General features: G+C 41.2%; 1 protein-coding gene and 1 long non-coding RNA gene across 2 annotated transcripts in view; one reads left to right on the top strand and one right to left on the bottom strand.

The window, feature by feature from the left end:
* Nucleotides 1–238: 238 nt before the first annotated feature.
* Nucleotides 239–23859, bottom strand: part of LOC120243764 — a 34693-nt gene continuing 11072 nt past the window's right edge. The window contains exon 3 of the long non-coding RNA XR_005531392.1: nucleotides 239–295. This is a non-coding gene — a long non-coding RNA (uncharacterized LOC120243764). The remainder of the gene's footprint in view (nucleotides 296–23859) is intronic.
* Nucleotides 291–23859, top strand: part of MICAL3 (microtubule associated monooxygenase, calponin and LIM domain containing 3) — a 271709-nt gene continuing 248140 nt past the window's right edge. The window contains exon 1 of the mRNA XM_039249998.1: nucleotides 291–907. The gene's annotated coding sequence lies outside the window, so the exon portion shown is untranslated. The remainder of the gene's footprint in view (nucleotides 908–23859) is intronic.

The raw sequence follows: 23859 nt of genomic DNA, 5'->3' as shown, positions 1-23859 counted from the left end.
CTCCAGAGAAGGGGATTCTTAGTAAGATCCTTCAAAAACCCTTCTTGCTGCAGTGAAATCTGTTTCTTCTTCAGAAGGAACAAAGGTCAGCCTCTTCTGCAGAAACAAGCTCTTGATCACGTATGTGCATGTGTGAGTTGGGAAGACATAAAGTTGTAGAGCTCAGATCAGGTCCCAGTCATTCCTTCTTCCTGGCTTTCTTGTGCTTTGGACATAGGGCAGAGCTGGTCTGTCTTGTCCTTTCCTTTTTTTCAGAGAGGAGGCAGAGAGAGTGTTTATTCTTGATGATACAAAACTAGAGATGATGAAACAAAACGGAATGAGATACAGGGAAACCATTAAAAGCAGTGTGGGTGGAAGGCATATACAAGGAATTAACTAGCATCTTTCTGACATACAGGCAGAGTTGGTTTGTGGAGGCAATTAGGCAATGAAAATTAATATTTTCTTCTTTAAAGATAACAATTTTTATTTACAAAGCACTCCTTGCTGGAATAAGCTCAAAGCATTTAATGGGTGCTGGCTAATTACCCCACCCAACAATCTGGGAGCCAGGAAAAGAGAGATAATTATCCCCATTTTGCAGGCCGGGAGATTGAGCCACAGAAGAATAGTGTCTTGCATAAAACCAGAGGGCTGAAAATAGAAGGCAAGCCTCCTAATAGCACCCTTCCACCCCACTGCATGTTTACAGACATAGACTCCTGAGAAAGGAAAACGCACTTGCTGGCCAGAAAAAAGCAGCCGTCACTCATTGGGAACTACAGCTCCCAGAAGACACTGAGAGGAGACAGGGCTGTGCCCCTAGTGCCCATTCCAGATTCCCAAATATGGAGAAGGACTGGGTTTTGGAAGAAGAACAGAATGCTCACCCTTGAAAGAGAGAGAGAGAAAGAGGGAGTATGAGGTAAGTTTGGATTATTTAACTCTATCACCTAAATGTCTGCCCGGTCTTTGAAATATAGCAGCCAAAGTCATGATCTTTTAATAAATCTTGCTAGAAGATTTCACTCTGTAAACCAAGCAGTTACTTTAGCAGAATCCTGGTTTTTTTCTAAGATTAGATAAGTGCTGACGGAAGTGGTTCAGTTCTAGGTGGGTGGTCAGATACCCTTTGTCTGAGTCCAACCAGCTCAGAGGTGACGGTGGTGGTGGTGGTGAGAAGGGAATTCCCAGTGAAGAATAGCTCTGCTGTGATAGGATCAGACATTCCTGAGGCTGGGGTTGGTGGCCAGCTTGTTGAACCCAAGCATAAGCAGCTCTGGGAGGACAAGGGTTACTCTTTTTCTTCTTTGGAGGCTGCTGAGCCCGCCTAGTGGGAAAGGCATGAAAGAACTCTTTCCCCATTCTGTCTCATTCTGTCAACAAACACTTATTAAAGCACCTATACTCAAGGCATTGAGCTAGATGATGAGGACAGATTTCTGTCCTCAGGGTGCTTACGATTGAGGGATGGGGTAGGTACAAAGGGAAAGATGGAGCAAAGGGAAGAAAGAGACAAACAATGCAAGGCAGCCTATTATTTATACTTTTCATCCAACATTTAGTTATTAACCAATCACCTGCCACAGGCCAGGCACTGTTCTAGCTACTTGGAATACAATGGTAAATACACCAAAAGCAAAAGCTTCTGCCCTTGTAGATTTTACTGTCTAGTATGTCTGAGGATGTCTGGAGAAAGAGTCTTCCAAGCAGAGGGAACAGTGAGTGCAGAAGCTTCAGATGGAAATGAACTTGGTGAGTTAGAGAACAAGCCCGTGCATCTAAATTAGGGGAGTGGATGAAGACTAAAGTAGGAAGAAATGAAGTCAGAGAACTAGTCTGGGGTCAAATCACACAGGGCCTTATAAGGCTACAAAGTGTGAATTAAGTTCTAATTCAGAAACCAAGATTTAGCAGTAGCTTTTAGCAGTAGTTTGTTATGACTTGATGTAAAGTGCCAGATGAGGGGAACAGACCTGTAAAGGAGTTTGGAGAATAGAGGAGAGGTATCACTGAACTGGGATGGACAAGGAAGGCAGCAGAATAAGATGCAAGCTGAGTGTCAATAATTAAATAGGATTCAGATCTAGAGAGAAAGAATTCCGGCTAGAAGGAACTCCAGGGGCAAGATGTGGAGTCAGAACGACACATTGCATGTTCATATCATCAGTCTGCCATAGATGTGGTCATATGGGGGAGTAGTGGATGCTGAGGTTGGAGAGGAAGACTTGGAAACATTTAAAGTCTCCAGTCAGAAAGTTCTGAATCTCAGGTTAACAGTAATTGGGAGATCCTTCCCAATGAATGAGTGAATGAACAGAGGCATTATTCACAGACTTAAATATCCAGTCAGAGAATCTGTTCTTCACCCGGGGCCAGCATTTTCCCCTAAAAGACTTGTTGCTTTGCAGGCTTTTGAGTCCCACATTGAAAGACAACTGAGTTGCACAATTCCAGAGGGCACCATTTACATTGTACCATATGTGAAAGATATCCCCTATTATATGACGTAAACCATGAGGCAAATGGTGTTCTCTGGAGCTGTGCAATAGTAGAGGCCCGAATTAACATTTTGGAGGATAAATACCAACCTACCCACAGGTGACACATAGTGATTTAGTAGCGTCCATCACCTTTAAGACTAAAGCCTAGCTGAACTGGCTGCAGAATCAACAGGGATGGGGAGAACTGGCTGATGAAGAACCAACTGTCTTATTAACTAACATACCCATAACCTGGAAAATTCCTCACTCACACTTTCAAGCCCTTCCTCTCACTTCCCTTGACCCCCACCCAGTTATCACTCCCACATCTTGCCACCCTCTACCCTGAGGCTCCCCTTTAGTATTCATTGGGCTAAGAAGACACTAATGTCTTTCTGGATTACCAAAAAGAGAACATCTTGTGTTCTTGGATGTCAACCTTCCCTTTCTTTCTCCTCCTCCACCTAAATCAGGAGAGTGTTAGCTTCTGGCACTCTTTCCAAACTGTACTGGATTAACCTCCACCACCACACACCTCAGCTCCTACCTGAACCAAGGAGGAATACAAAATCTCAGAGTCTAGAGGTGAGAAATGCATTCAGTTTGAAAAATAAGATTTTTGGGGTGCCTGGGTGGCTCAGTCGGTTAAGCATCTGACTTCAGCTCAGGTCATGGTCTCTCAGTTGGTGTGTTCGAGCCCTCTGTCAGGCTCTGTGCTGACAGCTTAGAGCCTAGAGCCTGATTTGGAGTCTGTGTCTCCCTCTCTCTCTGCCCCTTCCCTACTCATACTCTGTCTCTCTCTCTCAAAAAATAAGTAAACATTAAAAATTTATAAGATTTTTACAAGCGAAAACATAGAAATTGAGATTATCAGCATTTAGCTTGGAAAACTGAGGGGAGGCTTGTTTGGATTCTGCTGTCCCATCCTGGAAAGCTCTTTGGGTGGGGGGAAGATTAGGCTGGAAGGAAACTGAAGTTATATATTATCAAGACCCTCCTTGATGTGTTCATGGTTTTAACAAATTTCCACTATAGGGAGTTCCTACTGGAATCAGGGCTGGGAGAGTGCAAGACTTCTGGATTTCTTTCCTTTCCTGGAACTCTATGCTCAGGGCTGGCTGTGGCCTTCCTGGGACCCAAATTCCATTCATTGAGGCTCTTTTTGATGAATTAGGTAGTGAGGGAAGGATGGGAGAGTGCCATCCCCAAAGGAGGGGATCCACTAGGTCAAGATGCGATGAGGCAACATTGTGAGCCTCTTAGATCCCTGAACAATGGTTTTCCATGTTCAGGATTTCTTGGATTAAGTGATTAATCTCTATGGAACCTGATCTGTCAGTGGAGAGGGTACAGGGCCAGGACTCTCAGACAGGATGGCAAAGGCTTTGGACTCCCTGGTAATAACAGCTCTTTCTCCCATTTCTAGTGTCAGCCAATGAGCTATGCTTAATTGTATAAACGATGTTGTTAAGGGGTTATTACTATCCTTCAGTGAAGCTCAGAAAGGTTAAGAAACTTGCCTGAAGTTACTAGCTCACAAATGCCAGCGCAAAAATTCTAGCCCAGAAATGTGACACCAAGGCCACCTTACTACACCACTCCATCTCTCATTTCCTTCCAGAGGCACAAAGTCAGTGAGGCACAAAGGCACTGGGGCAGGGGAGGAAGGGCATGACAATGTAGTCTAGGCTCTATTCTTCTTTTACCAGACATGGAATAAAGGAAAGAGAGTTCTCAGTGTCCATCAGACTCATGACCAGAGGCAATGCTGCCTCTGAGGATGACTATATGTGAAGCCCAAGGTATCTGTTTTTCTAACTCAGACAGTTCATCCTAACAAAACCAGAACTCAAAGTGCTATGCAGGAAAAGCAGTTTGGAGAACAGACTCTGGATCTGAAGAAGTGGTCTGGAGTAGTGGAGAGAGCCCTAGCCTGGGTCAGAACATCCAGATTCTCTTTCTGCTTAACACAAAACAAATTACTTACTCTCTGATCCCCAGTTCCTTTATCAAGGAAAGGGGATGAGGGATAAGGATAGAGTATTAGGATAAGTAAATGTTCACTCCAATGACCTTACTAAGTTGTAAAGATAAAATGCACCCTAAGTACTAAAGCATCTGTGAAGTTCTCTGTGATTCTCATTGTCAAAATCACTCAAGTTCATCAAAATCTTGGCAAGATCACTCTACCTAGCTGTGCACTCCTGATATAAAAATCCCAATTCCATTTTTCTGAATTTTCTTTCTTATCACTTGATGTTAGCAAACTCCATGCCCTTAAATTAAAATGTGTGGTCTATTCATCCCCACCCCCCAACATCTTAGGTCAACATTAGACAGGAGAGACTATGTCTTGTTCACATTGTATCTTCAATATTAATGCAGTACAAGGCATGCAGTGATTGCTCAGTAAATATTTGATGAATATATGAAATTTTCTGTGATTTCTCTCCTTGTCCTTGCTTATTTTTTTTAAATGTTTTATTTTTTTCTGAGAGAGGGAGAGGGACAGCATGAGCAGGGGAGGGTCAGAGAGAAAGGGAGATACAGAATCCGAAGACAGGCTCCAGGCTCTGAGCTGGCAGTCAGCACAGAGCCAGATGTGGGGCTCGAACCCACAAACCATGAGATCATGACCTGAGCAGAAGTCGGACGCTTAACCGACTGAGCCACCCAGGTGCCCCTGTCCTTGCTTATTTTTTTACTGCTATCAAAATGGCAATCTTTCTGACCTCATCCTGTGGGAATACCACAGGGATTAGCTAATTAATGAGGGTAAAGCTCTCCTGACACTTTGTATTAACGTTTAACAGAAATAGTTGGGGAGTGTAGTGATCCAGGGAGACAATGGTGAAATCCTTTGGTATTCTCAGAATATCACAGCATCAAGTTACCCCTGTTCTCCTCTCATTGCACAGACACTCAGTGGGAGATCTAACCTTTGATCTTCATTGTTCCCTGGACCCTACTTTCATCTCTTGGCAAGACATATCCCCTGGATCCTAAACTCTACCCCACCACCTCCAGACATTGCCTCTCTCTGGGGGATTCTTGCAGCTGTGAAACAGCTGGAGCCTTTGAAAGCACTACAGGGTCTGGAGGCCACAGTACCTGTTTCCAAGGTTCCCCCTCCCTGTCTTCCTCTTTCTCAGATCAGATTGTGAGTATCTAGGAATATAAAGAAGGGCAGTTTACTTGGTTCTTCCCAAAGATAAAAAAAATAGAGTGGAATGGTCACTGGCAGTGAATAAATCAAAGCAAAAAGACAATGTCAGCTGGAGACCATTGGAAAAATCAGCAAATCCATTAATTATCCTGTTTATAACAGAAATAAACTGATAGATTAGACCTTTACTTAATAGATCATGCTGAAATTACAGTCCATTCATGAAGATAAAAGCATGAAGCTGTGTATTAGGCCTCCTTATTCACTGAAGACTTTGGCACCAAAGTTCTAGTCTTCCACTTTATGCCAAGTCTTGCTATCATCCTAGGTAACTTCAATGTCAAACAGACCAATTATTCACAAACTAAGAATCACAACCCATTAGTGTGTCATGAAATTGATTTAGAGGACTGTGACTAGAAGTTTGAGAAACAGAATGGAAATATAATAAAATAAAATATCACATGTAGAAATGATAGTTTAAGGTAACAGATTTATTTCAATAATATCATATATATTTTTATGTAATATATACTAATAATGTATTACTTTAATAACACAATACATACATGTGTACTAGTCATGATATAAAATGTATTTCTTATTGTAGGCCATAATCCAAAGCTTACAATAAGGAAGGAAATTCTGACACATGCCACAAGATACATGAACTTGGGGGGAATTATGCTAAATGAAATAAGCCAGCCACAAAAGGACAAATACCATTTATATGAGACATTTCAAATAGTCACATTCATAAAGACAGAAAGTAGGATGGTGGTTGCCAGGGACTAGGTGGGGGTCAGGGAACAAGGAGTTAGTATTTAACAATTACAGCATTTCAGTTTTGCAAGATGAGTTCTGTGGATGGATGGTGGCGATGGTAGCACAATAATGTGAATATACTTAATGCCAACCAAAATACTTTTTACACTTAATATGATGCATTTAACACCCTTAAAATGATTAAGAGGGTAAACTTTATGTTTTCTATATTTGACCACATTTTTAAAAAAGCTACCAGAGAAGCTTCCCAGGTCTTTGACCTCACTTTCAAAGACCTTCATCCCATCTTCTATCTTCAAGGCTATTCCCTAGTCCAGACCATCATCAGCAACTATTTATCTCCCACTCTGTGATCTCCTACTCCACCTTTCTTGCTTCCTCGCTCCTCATTCCCACTGTACTAATGTCTGTACTTCACTGCATCATTTTAGCTCTTGGTCACCTACCTTTTCCCAGTCTACCTTTATTCCTTCCTGAATTGCTGCAACGGTTTCCTTAAAAACGGTTTCTTTAAAACAGTTTCCTTAAAAATGGTTTCCTTAAAAACAGTTTCATGAAAAATCCTGTCCCCTTACGTTCATCATCTACATTGCATAGGTGTGGGGAGCCTGAGTGGCTCAGTCGGTAAAGCATCCAACTCTAGCTCAGGTTATGATCTTGTGGTTTGTGGGTTTGAGCCCCGAGTCAGGCTCTGAGCTAGTCAGGCTCTGAGCTGGTGGGGCTCTGTGCTAACAGCTCAGAGCCTGGAGCCTACTTCTGATTCTGTGTCTCTCTCTCTCTGCATCTCCCCTGCTTGTGCTTTGTCTCATTGTCAAAAATAAATAAACATAAAAAAAATTAGGTGCATAGATGTGACATTTCTAAAATTTCAATCTGATCTTAACACTCCTTATTTATTTTTTTATAAATATTTTTATTTATTTTTGAGAGAAAGAGCTAGAACAGGGGAGGGGCAAAAAGAGAGGGAGACAGAGGATCTGAAGCAGGCTCTGTACTGACAGCAAAGAACCTGATGTGTGCTCGAACTACAAACCATGAGATGAACTGTGGGATCATTACCTGAGCCAAAGTCAGATGCAAACTGACTGAGCCACCCAGGCACCCCACACTCCCTATTTAAAACACTTCAGTGGCTCTCTTCCTCTCAAGGTCAAACCCTTACCTAGGTAGACAAACCAACTGTGACATGGCTTCTGGTAAATATACATCCCTTTTTGCCTGCCCTCCTGCATGGCAATGTAATTAACATTACTTGCAGTTCTTCAAGTTCACCAAGCTTTCATTTGCTTGAGTCTGTACCCATTCCCCCTTGGACTAGAGAGACCACCTCCCACCTCACTTGTTTTTCATTTGGTTTGGCTTATCACTTCCCCGTAGAAGTTTCCCCCTATTCTCTTAGGTTGGATCTGGAGCCTCAAGTGAGGGTCCATAGCACCTTTTGCCTGATCAGATCAGAGCTTATCATGCTGTAGTAGAATTAACTGTTGACTTCTCTATCTGCCTTCATTAGAATGTCATCTGCCTCCCTAAAGCCAGGCACAGTATCTGATTCATCACTGCATCCCTGTGCCTACTACAATATCTACCACATAATAGATAGTGTCTGAGTGACAAGTAGATAGGCAGACAGAAGGATATTCAAATGGACGGATTTCACAGGTTTTGAAAATCAAACCTAAAAATTCGGGTTCAGTCAATACTTTTAACAGGAAATACCTTTGATCAAGACCTAAAGAATAGTTTATACAAATTAATAACACTTACTATATTTTTATAGCATTCAACAGTTTATAGAACACTGTCATATTTTTTGTCTTACTTGATATACTTAATAACCTATGAAGTAAGACAACCAACCACAAGTAGAAGTCTTGGCACTCTGTAATAGAACAAGTACTACACTTTGTCTTAATTCCTAATTTAAAAACATGTTTACAACTTACAATCAACTTCTATGAAAAGTAGGAATAACAAACAAAAATAATAAAAGAGAACAAGTGAGCAAGAGAGAGCAGGTGAGAGCAAAAAGAAATTCCTAAAAGTTCATTTTTTTGTACAAAATAATAATAATAATAATAACAAATAAGCTATGAAGCAAGAAGGAAAGCCATCCTCATCAGCCATCATTCATTGTAAATGAAGAAACTATGGATTGTCCAAGGCCAGAAAGTTAGTGAATGGAAAATGCAGAATAAGTGCTCACATCTTTCTTCCACTCACTTGACTATGATGTATTTAACCTTCAGGAATGAAAAGAATCAGAATAATTAGTTCTGAAATCAGGACCTTTCCTTAAACAGTATAGTATCTTCTGGCTTCTACAGGGTCCTACCAAGGTCCTAGTTCACAGATACCTAGAAAATAGTAAGTAGCTCCACAGCAGCAAAACTATTCCTCAGGAGCCTTGCTTTTTTCACATTTTCCAAAAAAAGAAAGAAACCCAAGTACCCTAAGGTCCAATATCTGGGATTTTTCCTTTGCATTCACCCTATATCTCTGTGTTGGAAATCAAGCCCAATTTCTTTCTACTCTTATCAGAGAAATAAATAAAGCATGAGCATTATTTATATCCCATCTGAATCCAAAAAGACAGAAAAGGAGAAGAGTTTATCACTAGTCCCCATATAAATAATCTCTTCTTTCTGCCCTCTATGGTCCAAGTTAAACAATTTTAGTTACATTTTGCATAGGATCTGTTTTCCAAGCATTCAGTCATTTTATTAGTTCTTATGAGGCCCCTGTCTAATTGTTCCCACTCTCTCTTTCCCTTTTAGAGCCAAAACTGAACATGGGTCACCAGTAAGATCCTGGTTAAATTCAAGAATAGTGGGAGGGGTGCCGGGGTGGCTCAGTTGGTTGGGCGCCTGACTTCGGCTCAGGTCATGATCTCATGGTTCGTGGGTTCGAGCCCCATGTCGGGCTCTGTGCTGACAGCTCAGAGCCAGGAGTCTGCTTCGGATTCTGTGTCTCCCTCTCTCTCTGCCCCTCCCCTACTTGGACTCTCTCTCTCAAAAATGAATAAATGTTAAAAAAAATTAAAAAAAAAAAAGAATAGTGGGAGAATGAGACTACCCTGCGACCCTCGGTATAAACACTAATTCAAAGGGAGACATGGACATCTATGTTTATTGCAACATTATTTACAACAGCCAAACTATGGACACAGCCCAAGTACCCATCAATAGATGAATGAATAAAGAAGATGTGGTATATATATATATATATATATATATATATATATATACACACACAATGAAATATTACTCATCCATAAAAAGAATGAAATCTTGCCTTTTGCAGCAACACGGATAGAGCTGAACAGTATAATGCTGAGTGAAATAAGTCAGAGAAAGACAAATACCATATTAACTCACTCACATGTGGAATTGGAGAAACAAAACTAATGAGCAAAGAAAAAAGAGAGAGAGAGAAACCAAGAAATACACTTTCAACTATAAAGAACACATTGATGGTTACCACCAGAGGAGAGGTGGGGGAGGGATGGGGAAAAATAGGCTGGGGATTAAAAAGTATGCTTATCATGATGAAACAATAAAAATCAGATAAAATGAAAAAAAGAAAAAAAATAGTGGGAGGATCATTTCATGGACTTTGAGCCTTACCCAGTGCAGCCAAGGGTGTCCACAGAGCAAACTAAGCACTGTGAGGCTTATGACTACTGCCTTTGCACAAGAGAAAGGACAGAAAGAACATCTAGAGAGCAAAAAGGCCCTCCCTTTCCTACACACACACCACAGTTACTCTTGCCTCTATCTAGATCAGTTAAGTACTGATCCTTTTCCATTTGCAAAGTAAAACTGAGCAAAACTTGAAACTCTGATTTCAGAGAAACTGAGAAGGCCCATGTCTCCATAATACCAAGTCCTGAAAATTTCAGAATTAGCCTGACTTCAAAAAGTTTATTCTGGTTTGCCACAAACCATTAAATTATCCTAAAAGTGCCAACATTTCTATTTCTATTCTTTTAAAAAAAATTTTTTTAAATTGTGGATTTAAAAAAAATTTTTTTTGGTAATGCTTATTTTTGAGAGAGAGACAGAGTGTGAGCAGGGGAGGGTCAGAGAGGGAGGGAGACACAGAATCTGAAGCAGGCGCCAGGCTCTGAGCTGTTAGCACAGAGCCTCATGTGGGGCTCGAACCCACAAGCTGTGAGCTCATGACCTGAGCTGAAGTTGGACGCTCAACCAACTGAGCTACCCAGGCACCCCTAAAATTGTTTCTTAATGTTTATTTATTTTTAAGAGAAAGACAGAGCATGAGCAGGTGAGGGGCAGAGAGAGAGGGAGACACAGAATCCAAAGCAGGCTCCAGGCTCTGATCTGTCAGCACAGAGCCTGATGTGGGGGCTTGAACTCTGTGAGATCATGACCCGAGTCAAAGTTGGACGATTAATGGACTGAGTCACCTAGGCGCCCCAATTTTTTAAAATTTATTTTGAGAGAGAGTGCATGTGTGCCTGTGCAAGTTGGAGAGAGGCAGAAGGAGAGGGAGACAGAACCCCAAGCAGCTTCTGAGCTGACAGCTCGGAGCCCACTACGGGGCTCCATCTAACAAATCACAAGATCATGACCTGAGCCAAAATCAAGAGTCAGACACTCAATTGATTGAGGCACCCAGGCACCCCCAACATTTCTATTTCTAAATTACACCTAAGGAAAAGCTTCTTACATCTAAAAATCAATTTTAAAAGACCTATCAACAATGTGTCCAAATTTTTAATTTAAAAAACTGTAGTCAATGAATCCAGGTTTTTCCAAAAGCAGCATTTTATCTTCTGCTCTTACCTACAGTCTACAGCTAGAACATAATCCCTTTTTATCTGAAGGTGCTGTTAGGGGTATTACTGGGCAAACACCCTTGTGAGAGATACTATCTTAAGCTTTTATCAGCCATATATAACTTAAAGGGAAAATGTTTTAGATTCTATGCTGAAAACAAAGTTTTGTTCAGGAGAAAGAAAGGCAAGAGCAGGAGAATGGTATCACAACCTTTGTGCCACACATTAAAGAGTGTGTTTAAACATCTTCGTGATCTTCGCTCCCCAGCCCCCACCGATGCCCCCATAAAATGTGAATACCACAAATACACCACACATCGGCTTGTGTATTGTATGTATATCAGTGCTTCCTTTATACCAAAGAAGAGTATGGTTTTTCCAGTCCCCCAAGAACAAATCTCCCTGCTTGGGGGCAGTATTGTACCCATTGAGAATGTATAGTTGAGAAACCATTATCCACAAAGAAAATACAGTGATCACTAAGAAGTTGAGAGGCACCAAAGACAAATTCCTTGCACAGCACTGTTTTGCTTGATTTTACTATACTGCTTTTCTGCATCCTTGACAGCCATTCCCAGACAATGGGAGCAGAATTCAGCCTACACACAGTCTTTCTCCACTTACAGGGTCCCATTCTCCTGGCCCTGACAATACCTAGGTTAACTGGCCCCTGAGCAAGAGACAATGTTGCTGGGCAAGTAGGTCCCCACACGAGACTCATGATTCACTATGGGACCAAATGCAGGGTGAGATGCCCCCCCAAAATAGTCAGGTATTATTCTAGTGGTCTGTAGGCATAGTCTGCACTTTTCACCTGGTTATGGATGAAGAAAGGACCTGACATCAGGAGACACATAACTGGCAGAAAGGGAAAAGGAATATCAAGTCACACCCTTCTCTGAGGAGACAACAAGACACTACTAAGAATAATCATCACACTGCACCGATCTGGAGCCAATGTTGTCTACTTTTTTATTAACACTAGTTACTGCCTTGGTAACTGGAAAGTACAAAGTGATTTTTAAAAAGCCCCATAGACTATAATGTACACCTGAAACTAATATATCACTGTTAACTAACTGGAATTAAAATAAAAATATAAATAAATAATAAATAAGCAAGAAAGCAAGCCCCATAGATGAAAGCTAAGAGAAGAAAAACAGAGGAATTAGAAATCCAAGGCAGCAAAGAGCAACAGATAAAAAGCTTCCCCCAAAATGCAAATCTAGATGAAACAAAGGTAAACAAGATAATGCCAGCTAGGGTTGTCCAAGGAAACAAGAAAGAGTTCTATAAATATAGCCAGAAAAAAAAAATATTTGTCTTAGCTGATGAGATCACCACACATGGCTCATGATAGGAATCTTTTGTTACTCCCTTAATTGAAACTTGGAAGAGAACAGAAATGAGAGCAGATATCAGACTACTGGCCCAAGGTCTGTGTTCCAATAAGCCATTCCCTTTTTAATTAAATACAGCTGAAGTCATTAAGACTACACTGGACTGTAGCCTGTGTTTTCATTGACATGCTGACCCCCACCTTTTCTACCCACCCCTACCCAGCAACAAACTAGCTAGTGGCTTACCCACATTGAGCAAATGGAGTCAAAAACAGGAAGAAGCAGATGGCCATGAGTTGGACATAGGCCTAGGGGAGGGGAAAGGCTGAACAAATCCCTAGCCTCTACTTCCCAAGGACTTCCTTTTTCTCTGAAGGACACTCACTGTACAGACAGGGGCAGGAGAAGGGCTGGAGCCTCTACAAATATTCAGTCCCTGCTATGTGCCAAGTAGAGTTCTAGACATTAGGAATATGGCAATGAACAAGACCAGTCTCTGTCTCAAAGAGCTTACATTTGGAGCTGGGGGTGGGAGACTGGGGGATAGCTGGAGACAGACAACATAAATAATGAATATATTATAAGACCATTTCACATACTGGTAAGTGCTATATAGAACACAAAATGGAGATAGAGAATGATTGGAGAGATTCTTTAGCTCAGGAGGTTAGGGCAGGCCTGACTGACCAGGTGCTGCAACCTGAAAAGTGAGGAGGCAGTTAGGCAACAGGGGAAAGTGTTCCAGGAAGAGGAAACATGGAATGGAAAGCCACTGAGTCAGAAAAGAGTTTGGCATGTTCAGAGGACATAAAGAAGGCAAGTAGAGCAGTACCATAGTGGGCTGAAGGGAGAAGAGGAAAAGTGTCTGCAAGCAAGCAGGACCACTTATGTGGGTATTATAGATGACGTAAAGGAATTTGGATTATGGGGAATGTTTTAAAGGGAGGAGTGCTGTGATACATACCCATTTTAGAAAGATCACTCAGGCTGCTATTAGGGAACGGACCACACCAGAAGAGACCATGAATGGAGATAAGGAAGACTAAGTAGGGGCTTGGGTCCCAGGAAGAGAGAGGGTAGTGGTTTAGATCTGGGTGGAGTCAGTGGAGTAGTTACGTGTGGTCCATTGTGAAATACATTTTGAAAATAAAACAAACAGGAAGATCATTGTAAGATGTAAGAGAAAGCAAAGAGTTAAGGTTGACTCCTTGGTTTTTGTCCTGAGCAACAGGGTAAATGGTGTCCTTGTTTAATAAGATGGAGAAGACTAGGAAATAAATGGGTTTGGAATGGGAAGGAATCAAATATTCTATTTTAGATGTATTAATTTGAGATTACTACTTTACATTCTCTCTTGCATACCAAGAGAACTTGGTGGACTTTATACCTTAGTTTCCTCAACTTTATAATACAATAGTATCTACTACTTTCCTGGATTGATGTGAAGATTAAATGAGTTAATATGTATAAAGCAGTTAGAACAGTTTCTGTCACAGAATAAGAAGCATGATATAAGTGATTGATATTAATAGTAAGGCAGGGTTTTTTTTCCTTTTTAATTGAAAATGGTAATGAGGAGGAGAAAGAAAAAAAAATATTGAAAATTTGGGAGAGAAAGAGAAGCAGCAGGGTGCACAGAGGAGACAAGGAATGATTCCCAGAGTCCAAGTAGAATATTGACCTCAGATAGTAGCAAGGACACTTCTGTTGCAGAAACAAGAAGATTCTGCTTGTGTGGTACAAATGCATTCAGACCAGAGGGGAATGTGGAGGAGGAGACAGTTCTCCGACCACACCAATTTCCTCTATGAAATATGAGGCAGGGTCATTATCTAGTATAATGGAAGGCAGGGAAGGGGTGTAGGAGACTTAAAATGAGAGCCAGGAGGTACCTGTCTTCTCCAAAGTGGGGGGGATGAGCTCACTAGGAAGGTAATCTGGCAGGTGGGAGAATCATTGGTATCTCAAACTGCCTCACGTGATACAAGGTTGGATTTGCTGTGTGTTCCAGTTATGTATTCTCAGTTGAGCGAATGTTTGGTGAGTAGCGGCTGTGTGTCTAGCACTGCACTACACACTTGGGGAGTACAGGAGGGGACAATGTATGTGCAGTCTGGATAAAGAGAAAAGTTTTATAGTAAATGAAATAAATTGAGAACAAATATCATTCAATTTGAACCAAAAGAGCATACTATAGAAAAGCATACTACCAAATTCAGAGGAAATGGAATTTGTTGTATGCATAAAGATGACCTCCCAGTGGAAGTAGTCTGAGCTCAGCCTTGAAAGACAGATTATAGGAACTCTACCATCCCCTAACCAGAGGCCTCTAGTACGTATAATCGCTGGATCTTTGTATCCATCTTTGTCGTGAATATTGCCCCAAGACTGCTCTAATAAGGTAGAGCTGATTCACCTGCTTTGTCTAATAAGGACCCATTCTGTGTCATCAGCAGCAATAATAGCAGAATTCAGCAGGCTTCTGGGTTTTGTTTTGGTTTGGTTTATTTTTTTTGAGAGGGGGGCAGGTATTGTCTTCTGAATCAGAGAAGGTTTCTTCAGTCTTAATTGGCTTTCCTCTTTCAAACATCATCATTTGCAGGGCATGTGGGAAAGTGCTAATTTGGAAAGATTCTGACAGAAAGATAACCAAAAAGGTCATGCTGAAATCTAGCCACATCTTTTTCCCCCAAGAATGGGGCCCACATTCTTGTTCTTTGCACAATAGAACAGTCTGTTTTATTATCAATAATTATCAGCCTAGTCCAACTCTGAGTCCAGACCTCCTCTGAGGCTCTTGGGACCTACCCCAGCAAAAGGGTCATAAGAGACTCTACTGCCTCTCTTAAGTGGCAGGCTAAGGAATAAATGGAAAGACTTATGGCTAATTCCCAAAGATGCGTTCCTTACAATGTTCAAGGCAGAAGGATCCAAGACTCGATCAGTGCTGGCAAAGTTGTTTTTTAAACTGGAATTGCTGGTCAGGCTGCTTCCCTAAAAGGCATCTCAAATTCTATCTTCTGCTTGCCCTTCCCTGGAGCTATGGCTCTCTGCCACCATGCTGCTACTAAGACTCTGTCTTAGAAGATTCTCTAAGGGCAATCTTCTGGTCCATTCTCCCCATCTGAATTCCTTAACTCTCCGCTCAGCTACCTGCGGCTGATGCTGGATAAAACTGAATGTTTGGAAAGCTTTTCCAGCCATGCTCTGTAAGTAAAATGTCCCTAGTTACACATAATACAATGCACATCCCATACCTTCAGACTCTGGGATGGTACAGGGCCTCCTGGAATCACTTCCTAGCAGGCTTAAGCCCAGTCCAGGTCACTTCAGAACTTCTGAAGTTACTATTCCTTCATCCATCTCTGAGGTATGATCTTGTCTCAGGATATCAGATCATTTAGAAGTCAGACAGATTTGGTTATCTGCCCTGTATCCTCCAAATGGTTGTGGTCCACTCAATTAGAGAAGTTATCACAGCCTAAAAGAAAGATGGGTTCACAAAGGACAGTGCATTTCGTTTGCCCTGCCCTCTACAAAGCAGATTTATGAAACAGGGGAGATGAAGGGAGGCCATTCCTGTAGCCTCCTGAGCCTTCCTTGGGTTCTACACACTGGGAGTAAGGCCTGTGACCCAGGCCTCTTATGTGAAAACCACACCTCTCCACCTATCTCACTCTAGAGGCTGCTTTCCTTGCCTTCTTTGCCTGAGCCCACGAGGTGAATTTTTCTGTGGACATATCTAACTTCCCAGGCTAACGGGTGGTAGCAAGAAACAAAAGCGGCTTTGAAAATCCCTATAAAAGTGAAGCAATGAAGCACTTGGAATATGAGGGAGGACAGGAAGGTGAATCCATTAAAGGCAATATAATAAGACAGATAAAAATGGAAGGGTTGACAAAACTAATAGGCAACCAACGGAATGAGAAAAGATAGTTGCAAATGACATATCAGATAAAGGGTTAATATCCAGAATCTATAAGGAACTCACCAAACTCCACACCCGAAAAAACAAACAACCCAGTGAAGAAATGGGCAGAAGATATGAACAGACACTTTTCCAAAGAGGACATCCAGATGGCCAACAGACACGTGAAACTATGCTCAGCATCCCTCCTCATCAGGGAAATACAAATCAAAACCACACTGAGATACCAACTCACGTCAGTCAAGAGTGGCTAAAATGAGCAAATCAGAGAACTCTAGATGCTGGCAAGGATGTGGAGAAACGGGCACCCTCCTACACTGTTGGTGGGAATGTAAACTGGTACAGCCCCTCTGGAAAACAGTGTGGAGGTTCCTCAGGAAACTAACAATAGAACTCCCCTATGACCCAGCAATAGCACTGCTAGGAATTTACCCAAGGGATACAGAAATGCTGAGGCATAGGAGCACATGTACCCCAATGTTCATAGCAGCACTCTCAACAATAGCTAAAACATGGAAAGAGCCTAAGTGTCCATCAATGGATGAATGGATCAAGAAGATGTGGTTTATCTATACCATGGAATATTACATGGCAATGAGAAACAATGAAATCTGGCCATGTGTAGCAACATGGATGGACCTTGAGGGTGTTATGCTGAGTGAAATAAGTCAGGCAGAGAAGGACAAATACCATATGTTTGCACGTATAGGAGGATTAGGAGGAACTTAACTGAGGAACGAGGGGGAGAAGAAGGGGGGAAATGGTGGGGGAAAGGGAGAGAGGCAAACCATGAGAGACTCTTGAATGCTGACAAAAACTGAGGACTGATGGATGTGGGGGGGAGGGAGGGATGGGCATGGAGGAGGACACTTGTGGGGATGAGCACTGGGTGTTATGTGGAAACTAATTTGACAATAAACTATTTGTAAAAAAATAAAAAAATTTTAAAAATAAAAATAAATAAATAAAATGGAAGGGTTGATAAAGGAGATGAATAAGAGGAGTCAGGGTGAGATAATAGGGGTGCAAGGAGCTTGATCTAATAATAACAAGTGAGCTCCACTTGGCTCTTCAAGCTCCGTAAGTGGAGAAAGGCTTCTGTTTGCCATTAGAAGGAAGGGACTAATCCTTTTGGAAAAGGAACGGGTTCTAAGAGGGTGGAAAGAATTGCTCCAGGCACCACATGATTCCCGAGGAGGAAGAGAATATAAACCAGCAGCAAGAGCAATCATCACTGTGCATGTCTGTTCTAGTTGTGCTTCTGGCTCTGTGTGTGGTCCTAGATATGTTCTTTCTTTCCTAGATTCTTTTCCTTTTTCCTTTTTCTTTCTTTCTTCTTCTTTTTTTTTAGAGAGCGCAAGCAGGGGAGAAGCAGAAAGAGAGGGACATAGTATCTGAAATGGGCTCTGTGCTGACAGCAGTGAGCCCGATGTGGGCCTTGAACTCTTGAACCATGAGATCATGTCCTGAGCCAAAGCTGGACACTCAACCAACTGAGCCACTCAGGTTCCCCTGCTTCCTGGATTCTTAAATGCACTGACACCTGGTGTAGATTTTGAGAGCTATTTTTATTCAATATTCTCAGGTCCTGGAGAAAAAGATTTTTCTTACTTATTTATGTTCATCAGCTTATTTATATTTCATGACATCTACACTGTCTCTTTGAAAATCAATATGAGATGTGATCTAGATAGAGCATGTACCAAGTACCAGAAGATGTGGGTTAAGATTGCCAGAGAACATAAGACATTATATATGTGCCAATAGTCTATTTTTAAATCAATGTTCTTTGTTGGAAAGTATTGTAAGGATTAATAAAGACCTTATCAGAGAGACCTAGGATTTCCTGAACATTGCTGTTTGTGGGGAGATCAGCAGAAGAACTAACCTTCTTAAGAAAGGTCTCCATTTTAACTCAATTATTTGGCTCTTCAAGTTGATTTGTCTGTAAATTCTTCCTTCTACAAATGATTTTCTGATGTGGGCCACTTGGAAGCTCTCCTAAATGCTACCTAGATAACACCTTAAGTTCAATTTGTGAAGTCAAGTTACCATCTTGAAGCAAAATGGCAGTCATTATAGGTGTTCAAAGACATAATTCTGTATTATTTCTAAGAAAGACTTAGCAAATCATTAGGTTATAGATTCATGGACTGTGAGTGCCACACAAGACTTAAATATCATGTAACAGACAAGGACACCAAGTCACTTGCTCATGCGTACATGGCAAGTCATGTACAAGGCAAGGTCAAGTTCTTCATTTCTACTCAATCCCATAGTACTTCAGGTTTACTTGTAGATTACATGATATCATTTAAGATTTGAGTGTGACTAAATTCAACACTGTTGAAAACCACATAAAAATAATTTTGATGCTAATTGTAGCAATATGGATGGAACTTGAGGGTGTTATGCTAAGTGAAATAAGTCAGGCAGAGAAGGACAGATACCATATGTTTTCACTCATATGTGGAACAGGAGAAACTTAACAGAGGACCATGGGGGAGGGGAAGGGGAAAGAATAGTTACGGAGAGGGAGGGAGGCAAACCATAAGAGACTTAAATACTGAGAATGAGGGTTGATGGGAGTGGGGGAGAGCAGAAAAGGGGTGATGGGCATGAAGGAGGGCACTTGTTGGGATGAGCACTGGGTGTTATATGGAAACCAACTTGACAATAAACTATAAAAGAAAAAAAGAATTTTGATGTTGGTTCAACTTATGATGTAGAATGAAAATGAAAGCCAATAACAACTTGTCAATAAAAGACTGACTTTTTTATTGGGTATCAGTGATATCTGACAAGTAGTAGAGGTTAGAAAATGTAAGAAGAAAAACTTCAATTTCCCATATTAAAAATAACCCACTGAGGGTGCCTGGGTGGGTCCGTTGGTTAAGCATCCAGCTCTTTATTTTAGTTCAGGTCATGATCTCATGGTTCATGAGTTCAAGTTCTGCATTAGACTCCATGCTGGCAGTGTGGAGCCTGCTTGGGATTTTTCTCTCTCTTTCTCAAAATAAATAAACTTAAAAAAATAACCCATTGAACACTTCCAAAATTTTTATAGTTAACAACTGTCCTTCTCACACTTATTAGCAGGATGTATGACATCTATCCCTTTATTTAGTAATATTTCTATAGATTTTAAAAGTATTTTATCAGTCATTTTTAAAAAAAATTTAAATATTTATTATTGAGAGACAGAGAGAGACAGAGCATGAGCATGGGAGGGGCAGAAAGAGGCAGAGACACAGAGTCTGAAGGAGGCTCCAGGCTCTGAGCTGTCAGCACAGAGCCTGATGCGGGGCTCAAACCCATGAACCGCGAGATCATGACCTGAGCCCAAGTCAGGCACTTACCCAACTGAGACACCCAAGCTCCCCTATCAGTCACTTTTTAAACCCCATTTTATCCTCAAGAAAAAGGGTAGGTGGAAATGAGTATTTTTTGAAAATCAAAGAAAGGCAAAAGGTTTGGTTTAAGATTATTTAGGAAGAATGTTGTGAGTCTGGTAATAGTCTAACTGAAGTGTCAAGGGCCTGCAGTAGAACTAAGACTTTAGAAAGAGGGAGGAATGGAGGGAGGGAGAGCGAGTCTGGAGAAGTAAAGAAAGAGAGAAAGATAATGAGGAAGAGATTGTTTCTTCTCTCTCCTGAAACCCTCCTAGCAGAATCCATCAACTAAGTGCAGGACAAGCATTGTACAGAGAAATGGGAACACAACCAATCAGAGATGTTTTAGCCTTGCATACATCCTAAGTCTAAGAGTTCACTGAGCTGGTTCCCTGCTTAAGTTATACAGGCCTTATTGAACTTCTGGGCTTCACCTTCAGGAGGTCCCCCTTCACTTTCCCTAAGCCCTGAACTCTTCAGGAACTCTGCAGGGCCTGGGATAAGCAGCATTCAGTCCCTCCAGCGAGAGAGAAAAAAAAGCATCTTGTTTCCTGACTCCTGGTGCTTCACTCCGAGGAGTGGGGAGTACAGAAGGGTGGGAGAAGGGTGAAGAGATGCGTTGGGGAGGAGGTTTTCACCTCCAGGCCAGAGAGCTGCTCTGGGGAGGAGAGTGATGGTAAAAGGAGCCTAGCTATTATTTTCCTGTGTTGCTGTTGGGGATGGGGGTTCCTGGCAGCTGGCTTTGGCCCTGGCTTTGGCCTTTGTTTCCCTACTCTCTCCTCTTGGCACAGTCAGAAGCTTTCAGTGTTGTGCTTTTAGGATCACATGGTTCAATCTTTGCACAGCTGCCTGGGGAAAAAAAAAAAGAGTGAGAGAGAGACTGAGACAGAGAGAGCACCCGTTCTATTCTTACCATGTGTGAGGCTAAACAATTATTATTGGCATGACTAAAAGCCCATCAAAGCATTCTCTCCCTGACCTCAACCCCTAGTTATATAACACACCACTTCTCACTCCATTTCTGGGCTATTCACACCCAAATCATCCTCTGCCGTCCACACACATGCTTCTATCCACATTCCTGTCCACCCTCCCCTGTGCACACACACTCTCTCACATCCACAGGGTGTGTGTATACATACTATGGTACCTATTGAAAGGGAAGTCAACATTTTAATCAACCCAATAATTTTTGCACCTGATGCTGGATAGAGGTTGTTTTTTTTGGAAAGTTTCAGTGGCTCTGGCAATTTACACAGATACACACACACACACGACTGGCCTTTTCCATACCATTTCAAAGTTTGACAATATGTGTCCTTAACTCTCTGTCTTCAATATAAACTCCTAAGCTCCATCTGCCTATTTTCCACTAATGCTATATCTTTCCCACCTGAAAAGTTATACACAACCATGGTTTTTCAAAATCCAGTCCTCCAGGCCCCCAGTAGTAAGTTTTACCCCTTAGTCTTTCCCCCAAAAACCTGACTCCTAGTCTGTTTATTTCTACATGTTTATATCACCAATTAATGGTCTTTATCAGTCACTGCAAGCAGCAATAGCTAAAGTGAAAAAGGGTCCTTGGCATACTCCATGTTGCTTCAGGCTACCTCAAATTGGTCTTTACTAGCTAACACCTTGAATGGCCAACAGGAAATAAGGTCTTACAAAGTATGGTTATAAAGTAAGACAGCTCATTTTTTAAAAAAACAAATGACCTGGGGTGCCTGGGTGGCTCAGTCAGTTGAACATCTGACTTGGGCTCAGGTCATGATCTCATGGTTCGTGAGTTCGAGCCCTGTGTCAGGCTCTGTGCTGACAGCTAGCTCAGAGCCTGGAGCCTGTTTCGAATTCTGTATCTCCCTCTCTCTCTGACCCTCTTTCCTCATGCTGTCTCTCTCTCTCTCTCAAAAATAAACAAAACATTTTAAAAAATTAAAGCAAACAAACAAACAAACAAAACAAATGACCAGTCTTGGGGCACCTGAGTGGCTCAGTCATTTAAGCGTCTGACCTTTGGTTTCAACTCAGTCATGATGTTAACAGCTTCATGGGTTCGAGCCCCACATTGGACTCTGCACTACCAGTGTGGTGCCTGCTTGGATTCTCTCAATCTCTCTCTCTCTCCCTCTCTCTCTCTCTGCCCCTCCGCTACTTGCACTGTCTCTGCCTCTCTCAAAATAAAGAAATAAACTTAAAAACAAACAAACAGACCAGTCTTGGATATTCATATAAAATTTCACATAGTATTGCAATCAGCATCACTGGGATTGGTCTTTTACTTCCAAAGTCATCAGTGGGACATTTATTTAAATGTGTGATTTTTCATATGTTATTTAAAAACTAATCTCATTATTTTATAGGTCCAATTCTACTATATCAAAGAAAGTTTTGAAACATACAGAAGCGTAAAGATTACTAACAAATGCATAATAAATGCTTCCAATGCTTATTCTTTGGTTTATTTGCTGAAATTGTATCTTGTATAGCGGGTGTGGCAAACTACAGCCTGGGGTCCAAATCTTGTTTTTGTGCAATCTGTGAGCTAAGGATAACATTTATATTTTTTCGATGGTTGAAGAAAGCAGAATAATATTTCATGACATGAAATTATATGAAATTCAAACTTTAGTGTCCATAAAGTTTTATTTGAACATAGCCACACGTATTTGTTTACATATTTTCTATGACTGCCTTCACACTACGACAATAGAGTTGAGTAGCTACAACAAAGACCATAAATCTCCCCAAACCTAAAATATTTAGGAAATATCATACCAGCACAGTTTACTGACTTCTGCTCTACAGTATGGCTTTTCAATACTTAAATACCTTTGGGAAGGGATCTATATATTTAGGAACAAATTTGGTTTACTAGAAACAGAAACCTGAAATAATAGTGCCTTAAACAAAGTAGGCGTTCATTTTTCTCTCATATAAGAAGCACACTGATCTGATATAAAGTCCTGGTGGTCATCAGAAACTAGGCCTTATTTCTGCTTTGCTGTCCTTACTACATAGCTTTCATCTTCATATAATAGTCACTGGAACCCCAATCATCACATCATGTTCCCAGGAGTGGGAAGTAGAAGGGTGGTCAGAACAAAAGAGCAGTACTACCAGATGAGTTAGCCCTCATTAAACAACTTTACTGGAAGTTCTATCCAAATGTGCTTCTTATACCTAATTGGGCAGCTCCATTTGCAAAGGAGGCTGAGAAATGTAGTTCACAGATGAGAACATTGCCACCCAAATGAAATCAGGATTCTATTAATGGCACACAAAAAGAGAATGGGTAATGGTTAGGCAACCAGCAATCTCTGCCCCATAAACAAAAGGACTCTCCATATCCTTTTCAATATATGCTGCATAACAGTTTCTTATAAACATAAGAGGTTTTGTTCAATTACTTTTTTGTCATTTTTAAAGCATACATCCTTACTCAGCCTCCTCAGGTCTAGCTCTTCATACAGTATCCACAAATATTGAGTCATTTAGCCCTTACAACAACTCTGAGAATCACAACAATCACTACTGGAAAACTGAGGAAATTGAAAGTCAGAAAATTGAAATAGAATACCCAAGGTCACTCAAATAAGTAGTAGCAGTGGGACTCAAGTCCAAGTCTCTGACCCCAAATCCAGTTGGTTTTTTTCCACCATATCAAAACTGTACCCAGTTTGATGCCACAGATGTCCAGACCATTCCTGCCAACAATACCCATTATCTCTATTTCCCCTCTTTCAACCAATTTCTTCCTTTTCAATGTCCCCTTCTCCTCTCTACTAAGTTGGCATCATTGAAGCCCTAACAATTTCTTGCCTAGACAGTCACAGCACCTCTTTTCTTGTTGTCTTGCCTCTAATACTCTTTTTGTTCTCTTAAGTTTTATGTACAGGACTTTTTTTGGTCTACTATCTTTGTAACAATAATTATATTTAAGTAATTAATGAACAGTAATGTAACTTTATTCAACAATATATA

This window comes from Hyaena hyaena, unplaced genomic scaffold (genome assembly GCF_003009895.1).
Source record: "Hyaena hyaena isolate Hyena2069 unplaced genomic scaffold, ASM300989v1 scaffold_368, whole genome shotgun sequence".
NCBI lineage: Eukaryota > Metazoa > Chordata > Mammalia > Carnivora > Hyaenidae > Hyaena > Hyaena hyaena.
Note: the sequence above shows the minus strand (reverse complement) of the source record. Positions and strands in the feature narration are given on the sequence as shown.